This window comes from Macaca mulatta, chromosome 12 (genome assembly GCF_049350105.2).
Source record: "Macaca mulatta isolate MMU2019108-1 chromosome 12, T2T-MMU8v2.0, whole genome shotgun sequence".
Lineage (NCBI taxonomy): Eukaryota > Metazoa > Chordata > Mammalia > Primates > Cercopithecidae > Macaca > Macaca mulatta.
In genome coordinates this window covers 14,618,590-14,633,237 of record NC_133417.1, presented here as the reverse complement: position 1 = coordinate 14,633,237, position 14,648 = coordinate 14,618,590, and the positions used below count along the sequence as shown (strand labels likewise).

Below are 14,648 nucleotides of genomic sequence, written 5' to 3'. Positions count from 1 at the left end.
TGTCACCACTCCTCTTAAACATAGTGCTGGAATTGCTAGCCAGAGCAATCAGACAAGAGAAAGAAACAAAGGGCGTCAAAATTGGTAAACAAGAAGTCAAGCTGTCACTGTTTTCTGATGATATGATTGTTTACCTTGAAAATCCTAAAGACTCCTCCAGAACACTCCTAGAACTGATAAAAGAATTCAGCAAAGTTTCTGGATATAAGATTAATGTACATAAATCAGTAACTCTTCTATACACCAAGAGCAACCAAGCAGAAAGTCAAATCAGTAACTCAACCCCATTTATAATACCTGCAAAAACAAAAATAAAATACTTAAGAGTATACCTAACCAAAGAGCCTAAAGACCTCCACACATAAAACTACAAAACTGAAAGAAATTGTAGATGACATAAACAAATAGAAACACATCCTGTGCTCATAGATTGGTAGAAGCAGTATTTTGAAAATGACCATACTGCCAAAAGCAATCTACAAATTCAATGCAATGCCCATCAAAATACCACCACCATTCTTCACAGAATGAAAACAAACAATTCTAATATTCATATGAAACCAAAAAAGAGCCCAAATAGTCAAAGCAAGACTAAGCAAAAAGCACAAATCTGGAGGCATCACACTACCTGATTTCAAACAATACTATAAGGCCATCGTCACCAAAACAGTATGGTACTGGTATAAAAATAGGCACATAGACCAATGGAACAGAATAGAGAACCCAGAAATAAACCCAAATACTTACAGCCAACTGAATTTTGACAAAGCAAACAAAAACGTAAAGTAGGGAAAGGATACCCTTTTCAACAAATGGTGCTGGGATAATTGGCAAGCCACAGGTAGGAGAATCAACCTGGATTCTCATCTCTCACCTTATGCAAAAAGCAACTCAAGATGGATTAAGGACTTAAATCTAAGACCTGAAACTATAAAAATTAAAAACCAAACCCTTTAGACATTGGTTTAGGCAAGGATTTCATGACCAAGAACCCAAAAGCAAATGCAATAAAAACAAAGATAAATAGCTGGGACCTAATTACACTAAAGAGCTTTTGCACAGCAAAAGAAACAGTCAGCAAAGTAAACAGACAACCCACAGAGTGGCAGAAAATCTTCATAATCTATACATCTGACAAAGGACTAATATCCAGAATCTACAATGAACTCAAACAAATTAGTAAGAAAAAAAACAATCCCATCAAAAAGTGGGCTGAGGACATGAACAGACAATTCTCAAAAGAAGATATACAAGTGGCCAACAAACATATGAAAAAATGCTCAACGTCACCAATGATCAGGGAAATGAAAATGAAAACCACAATGTGATACCACCTTACTCCTGCAAGAATGACCATAATCAATAAATCAAACAACAGTAGATGTTGGCATAGATGCAGTGATCAGGGAATGCTTCTACACTGCTGGTGGAAATGTAAACTAGTACAGACACTATGGAAAACAGTGTGGAGATTTCTTAAAGAATTAAAAGTAGAACAACCATTTGATCCAGCAATCCCACTACTAGGTATCTACCCAGAGGAAAATAAGTCTTTATGCGAAAAAGATACTTGAACATGCATGCACAATTCATAGTTGCAAAATTGTGAATCCAACCCAAATGCCCACCAATCGAGTGGATAAAGAAAACTGTGATATACATATATCATATATATACTTACATATATAAGTATATATGATATATATGAACTGTGATATATATAAACTGTGATATATATACACACATATATACATATATACACACATATATATACACACACACATATATACATATATATATACCTCTCATGGCATACTACTCACTCATAAAAAGGAATGAATTAACAGCATTGCAGTTGCAGTGACCTGGATGAGATTGGAGACTATTATTCTAAGTGAAGTAACTCAGGAAAGGAAAAGCAAACATTGTATGTTCTCACTGATATATGGGAGCTATGCTATGAGGACGCAAAGGCATAAGAATGATAATGGACTTTGGGGATTTGGGGGCAAGAGTGGGAGGTGGGCAAGGGATAAAAGACTACAAATATGGTGCAGTGTATACGGCTTGTGTGATGGGTGCACCAAAATCTCACAAATCACCACTAAAGAACTTACTTATGTAACCAAATACCACCCATACCCCAATAATTTATGGAAAAAATTAAAAAAAAAGGAAAAATTACGTTCACTCTCAACTATGTGTATCTTACATTGAGTGTCCCTAGAAGACCCTGAGACAAGAATTTGTGCAAGTTGTTTATTTGAGAAGCAATAGTAACAAGCACAGGAAGAGAGGCAAAGAAGTGAGACAAACAAGGGAAAGATGCCACTAAACAATGGTTTAAAAAAAAAACCCAAAAACTGAAGCAAAACCCCCAAAAGGCTCTCTTTTTTTCCCAAAAATATGTCATATTTATTGACATATAACACACAGGGTAAAATTAAGGCTTTTAGCATACAGTTCCATACACACAGTCACATAACCACAATCAAGATGCAGGATATTTTCATCACTTCTCCAAATGTCCCCCATTCTTGCTCCTGATAGTCAATCTGCCACTCCCTGGAGACCACTAATCTGTTCTTTGTCCCTCTATTCTTGCCTTTTCCAGAAAGACATATAAATGGAATTATACAGTAGCCTTTTGAGTCTGACTGCTTCACTTCACAAAATGCATTTAATATTGAACAATGTTGTCGCATGAATCACGTTTTCTTTTTTAATTTTTAAGTTGTTGAGCAATATTCCCTTGTATGAATGCACGACCACATCAGTTGTCATTCATCAAATGAAGGACAGTTAGGTTGTTTCCAATTCTTGGTGATTATGAACACAGCTGCTATAAACATTCATATGGACATAAGTCTTCTTTTCTCTTGAGTAAATGACTAGGCATAGTATTGCCAGGACATATGGTGGACATATGCCTAAACTTATCAGAAACTGTTCAATGGACAACTGGGACTCACTCCTCCTGGAGACGTCTTGTAGACTGCACACAACTATGCTTCACAGTTTTTCCATTCAAGGGACCAGGAAGCTGGGGGATTTATTTGTTCTCCAACTCTGCCATTGGTTGAAGGTTGCTCTCAAGAGCATTAACCCCTAGAGCATTTATGGCCCATCTGGTACAGAATATGCATATTCTGAAGGCCATAGTAAAACCTAGGTTAGAAGTTGAAGTTGTTTTCAGTAGAAGTCTTGGCGTTGGTATGCACAGAATGTTGAGGTCTGCCAGCACCTTCTACGTCATGAGGGGAAACACGTTGCCATTCAAATTCTAGTAATAATAATTTTTTTGGGGGGGATGTAAGGCTTTAACAGGAACGTGACTTTTCCTTGTCTGAGAATCCTCAAATATATGTTAATATATTTTGTAAATAATCACAATAATACTGATTATTACTGTGAGAGAGTTTATGAAGCACTTACTAACAGGGAATTATCATTATCTCTGTTTGCCCAGGACGATATTGCAGGGAGATAGTGAAGCCACTATTCAGTTAAGCATCCTGGTTTCAGAAAAGGTACCTCTAACCACTATGTTATACTATATAATCCTGTTATAACATAGGTTATGAGAATTTCTACAAATAAAAAATTAAAGAGAATAAATGAGAGTTTGTATATAGGTCACTGAACTGTGCATATATAATAAAATGGTAAACAAAATGTAGTGTACTATAAAATAGTGTGCTTGTATGGTGGGTTTTAAAGACTTTGCTTCTGTTTCCCTTTTTTGGATAAATTTAATTTAAAGATCATGTGTTTGTACATGGAAAAACATAGAAATTTTACTTCTTTAATGTAAATAATGTGTTAATTTAAAAAATAAAATTGGCTATTAATAAATTATAATTGTATATATTTATGAGGTACAAATATATACATTATAATTTATTGTATATGTTATGTACACTTATACCTATGATGCTAAGATGTATGTATACAAAGTGGAATGATCGTCTCAAGCTAATTAACATATCCATCACTTCAGAGACTATTAAATGATGGTGGGAAGAGGTCAAAATAACACGGGGAAAACTGAAACCTGAATCCTGATTCTGCAGTTGGGAAGCAGTTGTAATGGTGAGATGTCAATTGCCAGGAGACAAAGGCAGAGAAGAGAAGTATTAAACTCGCTGGGTGCTGTGTTCTTTAAGAGCATCTGTCTTTGCTGGAAAGATTGATTCTGGCTTGCGGGCAGTCATTATCACAGTGTCCTACATCAAAAAGCCTCCTTGCTCTGCCCCCAGCAGTTCATCGATTCTGGACAACCCTGGGTGGTCTTGGACTCTCACCAGCATCTGCTCAGCCTCGAAGCCCCTCCAAACCTCACTTTGCCTCCACAGGCCACATTAAGTTCAAATTAAGGAATTCCTCTAGGCAGAACTTTTTCAAAGAGTTGAAGCCAAAATAAAAGTTAATGAATTCCGGTAAAGGCAAAAGACCCCTGGATAGATGTTTTACCCTTTTTATTCATTGAATTCATGCAGGTTTTATTTTCTCAGTTTTCTCTTTGTAAAACTCTCTGTTCCACCAATGTTTCCAAAATTAGTTTTGACCTTCTGGCAACATTTTAATTTCACATGCCCCAGTAGATTTTCTTTGTTCAACAACTTATTTCATATATTCATTATTCCTTTTAGAAAATAGCACTATCGTGCTCAACATAAGTATTCATTATATGCCTAATTACACTGAGAACTGTGCACAGAGGCAAGAGCCTGGTGCAGAGGAGGAGCACTTGTCTGAGGGGAGCAGACCCAGCCTCATGCAGGGCGGTGAGACTGAAATGTAACCCTGAGGACAGGGGGCGAGGCAGGAGCTGAGGACAGAGAGCTGGCTTGGGATGAGGTTGCTCAATGCCTTGGGTAACATGTGAAGGAGTTTATATTTTATTCCTGAGGGTGGAAGAAAACCATCTCCTCCTCTAATTTTAAACCTTCTTGATGGCAGGGCATGTGTAAGTCGGAATATCTCTCAGTATCTCCTAGTAACTGTTGAGGACAAGTTCTCATTAATAGCAACTACTTATATATTGTGGCTCAGCACCTTCCAAATACCCTAACAAGACCATCCCCTAATCTTCACAAAACCCTAAAATTTGCTATCATTTAATTGAATGTATGGATACTCAAAAATAAGACTCAGAGTAGATGAGTTGCAACTGCTTTGTTGAGTATCTAACGTGAAAGATGTAGAGAGAAGCAAGACCATTTTAAGTGTCACTGTCCCATAATAAAATAGAATAGGTTCTAACTCCAGCTTTTCCCTTCCCCAGGTTTGTGACTTTTGGCAAATCAGTTTTTTACATATCAATAAGCATTTGTTAAAAGTATCCTAGGATTTTTGCATGATGCTTTGTTCTACATGAAGAGGCAACAAAAACAGTCTTTACTCTCGAGGAGCTAATGGTCTTGTAGGAGAATTAAAGTTTACAAACAAGTAATAGTAAATCAATGTGAAAACTACAATAATAAATGTATACAATTTATTAAGGGGCAAATTAACTCTTCAGAGTTTTATAATAAACTGACCATGAAAATGACTAATGATTTGCCAGGCAGAGGAGAATGAGACAGACATTCCAAAAAAGAAATAATATTCACAAATCCATGGATGTTCAAGTGTGAGAAGACTGGTCCGCCCAGACCATGTGGACACTTGTAGGCTTCAATCACTGTCTTCACCTCCAGTCTACAGATGTGTAGCTGTTAAAATGGGTTCCTGGGAACTCCAGAGGTTCTGCCAGTGTTGCAAACATAACCCTGTGAGGCCCAGCACTTGCAAGACCAGCAAAGAGAGGTGATGAGCAGAAAAAATCCAGGCCTCTCATCATATTAACTGTGTGACATTGGGTAAGGGTCCAAATCTCTCTGTGCCTCAGTTTCCACATGTGTGCCGTTGGGAAAATACTAGTAACTATATCACTAGGTTGTTGTGGAGAGAAATCATTTAAATATATGTAATGTTTTTGGAACAAGTCCTGGTGTAGAGTACATTCTATGTAAGTGTTAGCTAATTTTATGGTGCTAATCACTCTTTAAACAGAAGGACTCTTCTTTACCTGTTTTATACCTTCAGCTTTCATATAAGATATATTTTGAAAAAGTGTTTGCACAAAATCTTGCTAAAAATTTGAACATAATGCCTATAGATCCATTCTTTTAACAAATATGTAATGAGTGTCTTTTTGTTCCAGGCAATGTGCTTGGGATAGAGCAGCAACACAATTAACAAATACTTCTGTCCTCATGGGCTTTCTTTTGAATGGGATAAATTAAAAAAATATATATATATATATATCTTTTTACACAAATATATATATATATGAGAGAGAGAGAGAGAGAGATTATTTTATGTTAAAATCTCTGAGAAAAATAATAAAAATGTTGGAAAAAGAATGCTGCGAGTGGGGTGTTCATTACCAAGCAGGGCTGATAGAAAAGGCCTTGGTGATGTCTGGGGGAAGTCACGAAGCAGGTGAGGGAGGGACTCAGTAGATTCCCAGGCTTGGTGGGAGCAGGCCCTATGTGTTGAGGAGCTGCCAGAAGGCCGAGGAAAGCAGGAATGAATATCATGAAGAAGCATCAGGAAGGGAGGGACTGGTAGCCGAAGGTGAGGGCCTATACAGATTGAGGTAACATTGGTAATTTGGAAGACTCAGGGTTTTATTCCTTGAAGATGGGAAATTCTGGGAGGGTTTGGAGCAGAAGCATGACATGATATGATTAAGGTTTTAGGCAAATGCTAGGCTGGGAGTGGTTGGTGGGAGCATAGGGGTATCCCAAATGGAAGGAAATAAGTTACTCAGCAATCCATAGAAGAGATCATGGTGGTTTTGATGGGAGTGGTAGCATAGGTGTAGTGAAAGGTGGTGAAATTCTTGGTAAAATTTCCAAAGGTTATATAAGGTAGAGAGACTGTGGCAGAGTGTATCCATTAAAATCTTTTTTGCTGTTGTTGGGACGGAATCTCGCTCTATCACCCAGCCTGGAGTACAGTCGTGCAATCCCGGCTCACTGCAATCTCTGCCTCCCGCGTTCAAGCAATTCTCCTGCCTCAGCTTCCTGAGTAGCTGGGATTACAGGTGCGTGCCGCCACGCCCGGCTAATTTTTGTATTTTTAGTAGAGACAGAGTTTCACCATGTTGGCCAGGTTGATCTCGAACTCCTGACCTCAGGTGATCTGCCCACCTCAGCCTCCCAAAGTGCTGGGATCACAGGCGTAAGCCGACATGCCCAGCCTAGAATCATTTTTAACTGATGCCTTTGGCACGTGTGTTTCTGGGAAATTGTTCAGTAGGTTCCTGATTACCTAGTCAAGAAAGAGTTATGGGAGCAGAGCAGGGTATGGCTCTAATTCCAAGCACAGGTGCAGCCCAATGGTTTCCTGTCTTTAGACAAGAATGCTTAGTAATTCCCTTGCTTAAATTGTTCCCTCCTCTCTATCATTGAATAGAATCTGACCCTGAGTAATGTGACTTAATGAGGGCAGTTTAACTGTGCATTCAAAGAACCACTAAATATATATTTATTGTACATTTAGTCTCAGCCATTATGCATAATTACACTTAAAATGGCACTGAATAGATAAGTTACAAGCCACAACAGGTGTGACTGGAGAAACACAGAGAAGGCACATAAAATCTGGGAGAGAGAGCAGATTACATAAATTTCCCATTAGGGCAGAGAAATATAAGGTATATTTGAACTTTGAAGCCAATCGGTGTGCAACCAGGTAATTACAGGCAGCCTACACCAGGATGGGAGATGCTGGAGCGTAAGCTTGGGAATGCCCCCATAACTCATTCATCTTCAGAGTGCCCTTGGGGGCCTGGCCTCAGCAGCGAGGAAATCAGAGAGCGTCAGTTGGAATTATATCAACATCTGAGAGGCCATGGAGGGAATGAGCCTCATTGACCATGATTAAAGCAGATGAGCTGCAGGTTTAGCTCTTCTCCATTAAATTCCTGTTAAACTTGAGACCTTCCACGGGCATTATCTTATTAATAGGCAGGACAGTCATTAACAGGTGATGGAAGGAGGGAAGAAATGACCGTGAAATTTCTGAGAATTTAACAATGCCTGCTTCATGTCCAGTTAAGAAACTAAGATTCAACATTTTTATCAGGAATTTGCATGCATTATTTCACTCCTTTCTCATATCAAATCTGTTCTTTATCGGCATCAATCTAAATAAGGATACAGAGGCAAAATTAATATAAAAATTATTGTAGGCCAAGGTTGAGGATTGAAACCTGGGAAATACTTAGAAATGGCTTCATTCAGCCTTTGCTACGAGCAGGCTTTTAGAAGTTAAAAGGAATAAGGAGTGTGCTGATGCGAAGTTGTCAGGAATTTTCAATGGTTTACAGAAATATCATTGATTAGTGATTGGCTATACATTGTAGAGCTATGGGGTATGAGTTATGGTGTCTGGCGTATGGCATTGTTAGGTTAATTTACGGCTACTTGTCATCAAGTAATCCAGAGCCCACCCAGCCAGTGGCTTCACAAGGTGATGACTTAGCTCAAGGTGGGGAATGAGACCTCACTGCTGTCACATCTTAATGCCCCTTTTCACATTGCTCAGATAAAAATTTCTTCTCTTTCTCATAAGTAAAGGAAGAGAGACTAAAAGGGCCTTAACAATTTTCTAGAGGCGGTATTTTCTAGGTTCAGAATTAACTACAGAAATATTGAGTCCCATGTTATTTCCACGCTATCATTTGTCCTCCAAAAGGTAAATTGCATTGTCTGACATCATATTTTAGTTTCAGAGCCTGTCCTTGTACCAAGGTCTCTAGTGTTTTTCTCTATAGTTTCATGCCAGCTGCCTAGCTATGGGCCCACAGAATCAAAGCCTGGAGAGTTCCTATGAAGACCTGGATAACCAGGTTTCAACATAGCTCTGTCTCTGGAGTGAGTGATGAAGGAAGGAGGGGAGCAGACCATGTAGCCAACTTCTCTGTTTGCATTTTTTACTTATTGTTTTGTAGTGCAAGCATCAAATACTGGAAGTGGCTGAGTATTTTTCTTTGAGTATGGCAAAAGCTTGTCTTTTTTCAGGTCTTCTTCCTCTCTCCCATTAAATCACTTTGGTCTCACACAACAAAATGTTCTTCAGGGATGGCCTTAGGCAAAGCTGTAAAATCCATCCTCTGTTCCCAGAACTTCTCCTTGTTTGTCCTCTCTCTCATCCTGTGGATCTCTTATCCTCTTCTGATACTTAGGAAATTTCCCTCATACAAGCTCAAAAAAGGATCCAGATCATTATATGCATGAAAACATGGCCTCATTTGCAATTCAAAGGGCAGGCCAACTGTGATTATGCCTCTTATGTGTTGTGAATCCAATGATGAATTTTAATAAAAGTTCTAAATTGAGGTGTAGCCACATTCTAAAAGCAATGGAGAATGATTTCTGGGACATGAAAATGTGCCACCCTTTCCCATTGCTTTCTTTCATGTTATTCAGTTAAGTCTTAATTCTCAAGTTTCTATATTTGATTTTTCAAATTACCCTCCAACCTGTAGACAAAGTGGACTCTCTGTGGTTGAGATGCTCAAGGTAAAGCAGAACCAGGTAGCCATAGCAGGATGAGGGGGTTGTCATGCACTCTGTGCGCTCAGAAAATGTTGCAAAAATGTCACAAGACATCCTTTCCTGCAATCAAGCCAAACTGAAATAGGCTACAGCTGGAAATTCCCAAACGGACCAACAGTCGTCCGCCAAGAGTCAGCCAACAAAGAGAGACCTGTGGCTTTATACTTACAGGTCGTCCATTCAAGGCTCTGTGCCTCACTCCCCCTGGTCCCTTCCCCAGCCTTTCGCTTTTTACCTTTATAAACTCTAACTCTCCAACCCTTCCTTGGGAGCGCACCTTCACTTTATCCCAAAGGCTACCTCTCTCCAATCTATAGGTCACCTTCAGAAAATATAGCCCCTTTCTGCCTCTGTAGATCTCACCGTCTTTTGTTAACAGCTTTAATATTCTAAAAGAAGATTCACAAGCATCTAGACCTGTGGCCAAACTAAGTTTAAAAGACAATTGATTGAGCGTTGTTTTCTGGGTTCAGTTGAAGTGCGTTACTCACCTATGAGCTGGTAAGGATTACTCTTACCTTACTTAGGAAGAACAGTAAAAACGAGGAAAGAAAGGCTGAGCTCCAGAGTCAATGTAGCTGTGATAGGCTCAATAATAGCCCCTCCACAGTTGTCCATGTTTGAGTACTAAAAACCTGTGAGCATCTTACCTGACGTGGCAAAAGAGGTTTTGCAGATGTGATTAAGTTAAAGATCTTGAGGTGGGGAGAAAATTCTAGATTAGGTGGATGAGCCCAATGCAATTACAAGAGTCGTTATAAGAGGAAAGCAGAAGAGTCAGATCCTGAGAAAGGGATAGGTGATGACAGAGGCCAAGATCAGAGAATTAGAGAGATAGACGTTTCAGATGTCATGCTGCTGGCTTTGAAATTGGAAGAAGGGTTTGCAAGCTAATACGAGCAGCCTCTTGAAAAGACAAGGGAACAGGTTTTTCCCTAGAGCCTCCGGAAAGAAGGCAACTCCACTGATACCCTGATTTTGGGACTTCTGACCTCCAGAGTTGTAAAATAATAAATTTACGTTGTTTTAGTGACTACGTTTGGGCTCAGTCGCTACAGGAGCGGTAAGAAATGAATAGGATGACCAGTGAAGATGATCTTCCCTAGTAATGGTTAGTCTTTGATACAATTAGACTTTGAAGAGTTGCAGCTGTTGTAGGGTACTATTGTAAGATTGTGTTAGAAAATACTTCAGGAGAATAAGGTGAAAATAAATGACCATGGCATGTACCAGCAGACCCCAAAGCCTTTGAAAACAGAAATGGTAGCGGTAAACAAATGGCACTTCTTGGAGTAAATATTAGTGTTCTGTTAAGGGCCTCAAGATTGTAAATTGTCACATTCCACTAAAACTGCTCTTTTCTCTCCTTCTCCTTTTAAAGGTTTGTCCAATAGAACATAAAACTGTGAAGCTTGAAGCTAAACATGACCTTGACCAATCCTGAGGTGAGCAGTGATTTCTTTCAGGTGTCAATCCTCAGCAAATGCAAGGGAAGTATTAACCTGCGGCAAAATGAGTGCTGGTGTGAAAGAGAGAATGAGCGTTTCCTGAAGAATCTAACGTTCTTCCTCCATGTGTTACGAATTCAATCAGGCTTATGATGAGCAAAAAATAAAACAGTTCCTTTCTCTCTGTAGAAGAAGGTGATCATTATTCTTATTATTTTTGACCTACAGTGGATGCAACCCAGATTTGAATCCAGGAAGAAAGAAAATTTTGTGTTCTATAAAACATTTTGGAAAAAAAAAAGTGCTACTGTAGGTAACATGCACAGTGGTGTCCTGGGATCCCCAGGTCAAATCCTTTGCACTCACTCCTGTGTGTTGCCATGCCCTCGCTCCATCCAAAGTCTGTCACCACCATCCTCCTACGTGGTGTGAATGAAAGTAGCACAGGGTGCCAAGACTCCCAAGATACTCTCCTTTACTTGTCCAATCATTATCCCAATTCTAGCTAAATTCCTTAACGGGCATAACTGCCTAATTCAAATTTAAATGGAAAAAGTTACATGGGGCCAGTGGCAATTTTATTGGACAGCACTGATCTAAACAAATATCTGGGACTGGTTTTCTTACGTTGTTCACTGGGTTGGAGGAGATGGTGAAAAAGAACCTCAAATCTCCCGCGACAGACATTCTTTTCAGAAAGGGGGCAGATGGGGGACAAGGAACAGTTCGTCTATCATTCCTTCTCTCCTACAGTAATTACGCCAAGATACAAAGTTATAATTTCTTCGAGTTCAACCGGAATCCAAAGACTCCTCGTCTTTCTTTGTGTGAGCCTGTTGATTTGCATCCTTTCCAGGCTACATAAACACAGAGGACCACAGGGTAATCCAGATGTGTGTATGACCTGAGCCGTGGGGAGGAATGCTGTGTGATCACCATTGCCTGTGAGAAACTTGCCTTACTATCTTCTTCCTACTGTTTTTACTGCACTTACCCAGTAGTTGCCAATTAGATGGGCCTCACAAGTGTAAAAATCGTCAGATCAACTGTGGTTACAACAAGAATCCTTGCGTGGAGACGCCATAATTTTAGATGCACATATCATGGTAGAGAAAAGGTGACCTTTGGGATGATTGTGTCTCACTGCTTTACAGTTGGGAAAGCAGGTCAAAATACAACAAATTACTTGTCCAAGGTCCCATGGTAAGATTGTTCCAGAAGCTCGTACACAAGCTGTCTGTACTACACCATATCCTGGAATTGTGCTCTCTCCTCAAGGCCGTTTTCTGTAGCAATTTTCAAGAACTATAGGAATGTGCTTGCTCAAATATGAAGCGTGGATGTTCTTTTCATTGCCTTCAAAATAAATTTTTTCTTTATGTCTTCTGTTATTACCACTGAACAAATGTTTTCCACCTACTCCAACGCTACTCCCAAAGTAAGGGAAGATAAAAAGAGAAGTTAGAAATTACTGATTACAACTACCACTATTATGACTACTATCATTTCTGCTATTGCTACATGAGAAATTATTTCTATAAATGATGTTATTTAATTACATTAACAGCACTATGTGATAGGTATTGTTATCCCCAATAGTCCCCCCAAAGAAGCAAAGAAACATAAAACTTAAGTAATTTATATAAATTCCCAGAGCAGGTAAGTGGTGATGTTGGGATTTGATCCCTAAGGTAAATATTCCCAATGCTCATTATTTTCCAATAGTGTGTTTGAGTATGTTAAATACCTTCACTTCCATCTTTGAATATATAGGAAAGCAGTTCTTATTAACATTTTACTGAAATGTGTATCAACTGATGCTATGTATTTTCAGTTTCAAGTGAGTTGAACATAATTCCTTTAAGAAGAGTGGCTTGAAAAGAGTATCCGAATGAGTCAAGTGACCTGCACAAGCAACAAAAGTTGTTTTTGTACAATTTCAGAATCACAAGCAACAATATCACAAGCAACAATAAGTTGTTTTTGTACAATTTCAGAATTTGTCAAGATCTGTGGTCTCAGCTGAATGTTTCTGCAAGCCAAATCAGCCACACAGCACTCAAAATCACCAGGGAATGCTTTTTCAGCATTTTATACCTGCATTCCCCAATCCTCTAACCCCCAAGTAATGACAGAATATCAAGGACAGTGTTGGTGTGGAATCTGACATGCACATTTTTAAACCAGTCTCTAGGGAATTCTAACTTACACCCTTAACCCCTGGAAAAGATAATCTTTGAGATTTTTAAAAGTCTATTTTAAGAGACTTGTGAGCATTTCAAGCTGTAAGTCAGAAGATAAAATAATATATGGAATAGGTGAGCCTTTACAAAGCTCATTTTTACCAAATTACTGTTCACGTTACCAAGTTACCCTACTGATATATTTAGATGAGCCATTGCACATTCATGCCTCAGCTCCTCTCTGACTACTCACCTGCACCAGGTGCGCTCAGAGGTTTTATTTGAAGACTAGGAAGTGCTATATGAAATTCGAAAATGTTCTCAAGTGCCTGTAAAATGTTTTCTTTTTCCTGAAAGCAAAGATTCGTAGAAAGGTCACTTAACTGTTTTTTTTACAGAAAATTGATGTGCATAGATCCATACCAGTTCTGGATGAAATAAGCATCTTGACTGTCCTATTGAGAAGACATGATATTGGGGTGAAGTCCAACGCATGTCTTCAATTTTGGCTTTATATTTGAAATTATAAATTGCACTCAGAAGAGAACAAAATATGTGTATGTATTTGAGAAGTTGTAAATGTAGTACAAAGAATAATAGGAATGAAAATAAAAAGCATTTCAGGCTCTAATTCAACATTCGTGGCATAGTTTATAACAGTGAACATTGAAAACATATTAAATGCTGAAGAGAAGATAAAAAAAACTGTGGTAAATCCACTAGATGGAATATTACATAGCCTTACACATTATAGTTATTACTTCTGTATAACAATATAAAATATCTTACAACATAATAGTAAGCAATAAAAACATGAGAAAAAAATTTTATTTACCACCTAAATAAAACTAGCTTGAATTGCATATATGAGAAAAGATCACTTAATTATGAAAAATAACATAACTAAGAGGAACATAATCTTAAGGATGAGTGTTTTGAATTGGTTCTGGAGTCTCTGGAATTGACTCTCTAAACTAATTAGATTTAAAGGCACCAATGACTCTATTTCCAGTAGTGAAGAGAGCACTGATAGTCTATAATGTGATACAACAATAGAGATGGACAAAGCATCACCATTGACTACTCCTAATCAAATAGCTATGAGAGGCAAGGTTCTGGGTGACCATATATATAATACTTTCTAACCTTTTTGTCAAACTGACAAGTGTAATGAGATTGACTAGTTGCGCCTAAGTTTGCTAGGGAAAGGAAGAGAAGAGCTCAGGGATTCAAATTCCCAACTCAAGAACTATGTAAATGACTTGAACATTTCTGTGTCTTCCTTACAGGAAATCTTTATCTTCTGTAGCTGCAGATCTGAGATTGCTCAAAAATCAAGCCCAGAATCTCATCCTGTGAGAGGCTGAATGACAATACAAGTTGAATTTCCAACCTCACAGGGT

General features: G+C 38.6%; 1 long non-coding RNA gene across 1 annotated transcript in view; it reads left to right on the top strand.

Annotated features, from left to right (window-relative positions):
- The window catches only part of LOC144333562 (uncharacterized), a 97,830-nt gene extending 86,770 nt beyond the window's left edge, over window positions 1-11,060 (top strand). Inside the window, exon 3 of the long non-coding RNA XR_013402316.1 lies at window positions 10,996-11,060. This is a non-coding gene — a long non-coding RNA (uncharacterized LOC144333562). The remainder of the gene's footprint in view (window positions 1-10,995) is intronic.
- Window positions 11,061-14,648: the final 3,588 nt, after the last annotated feature.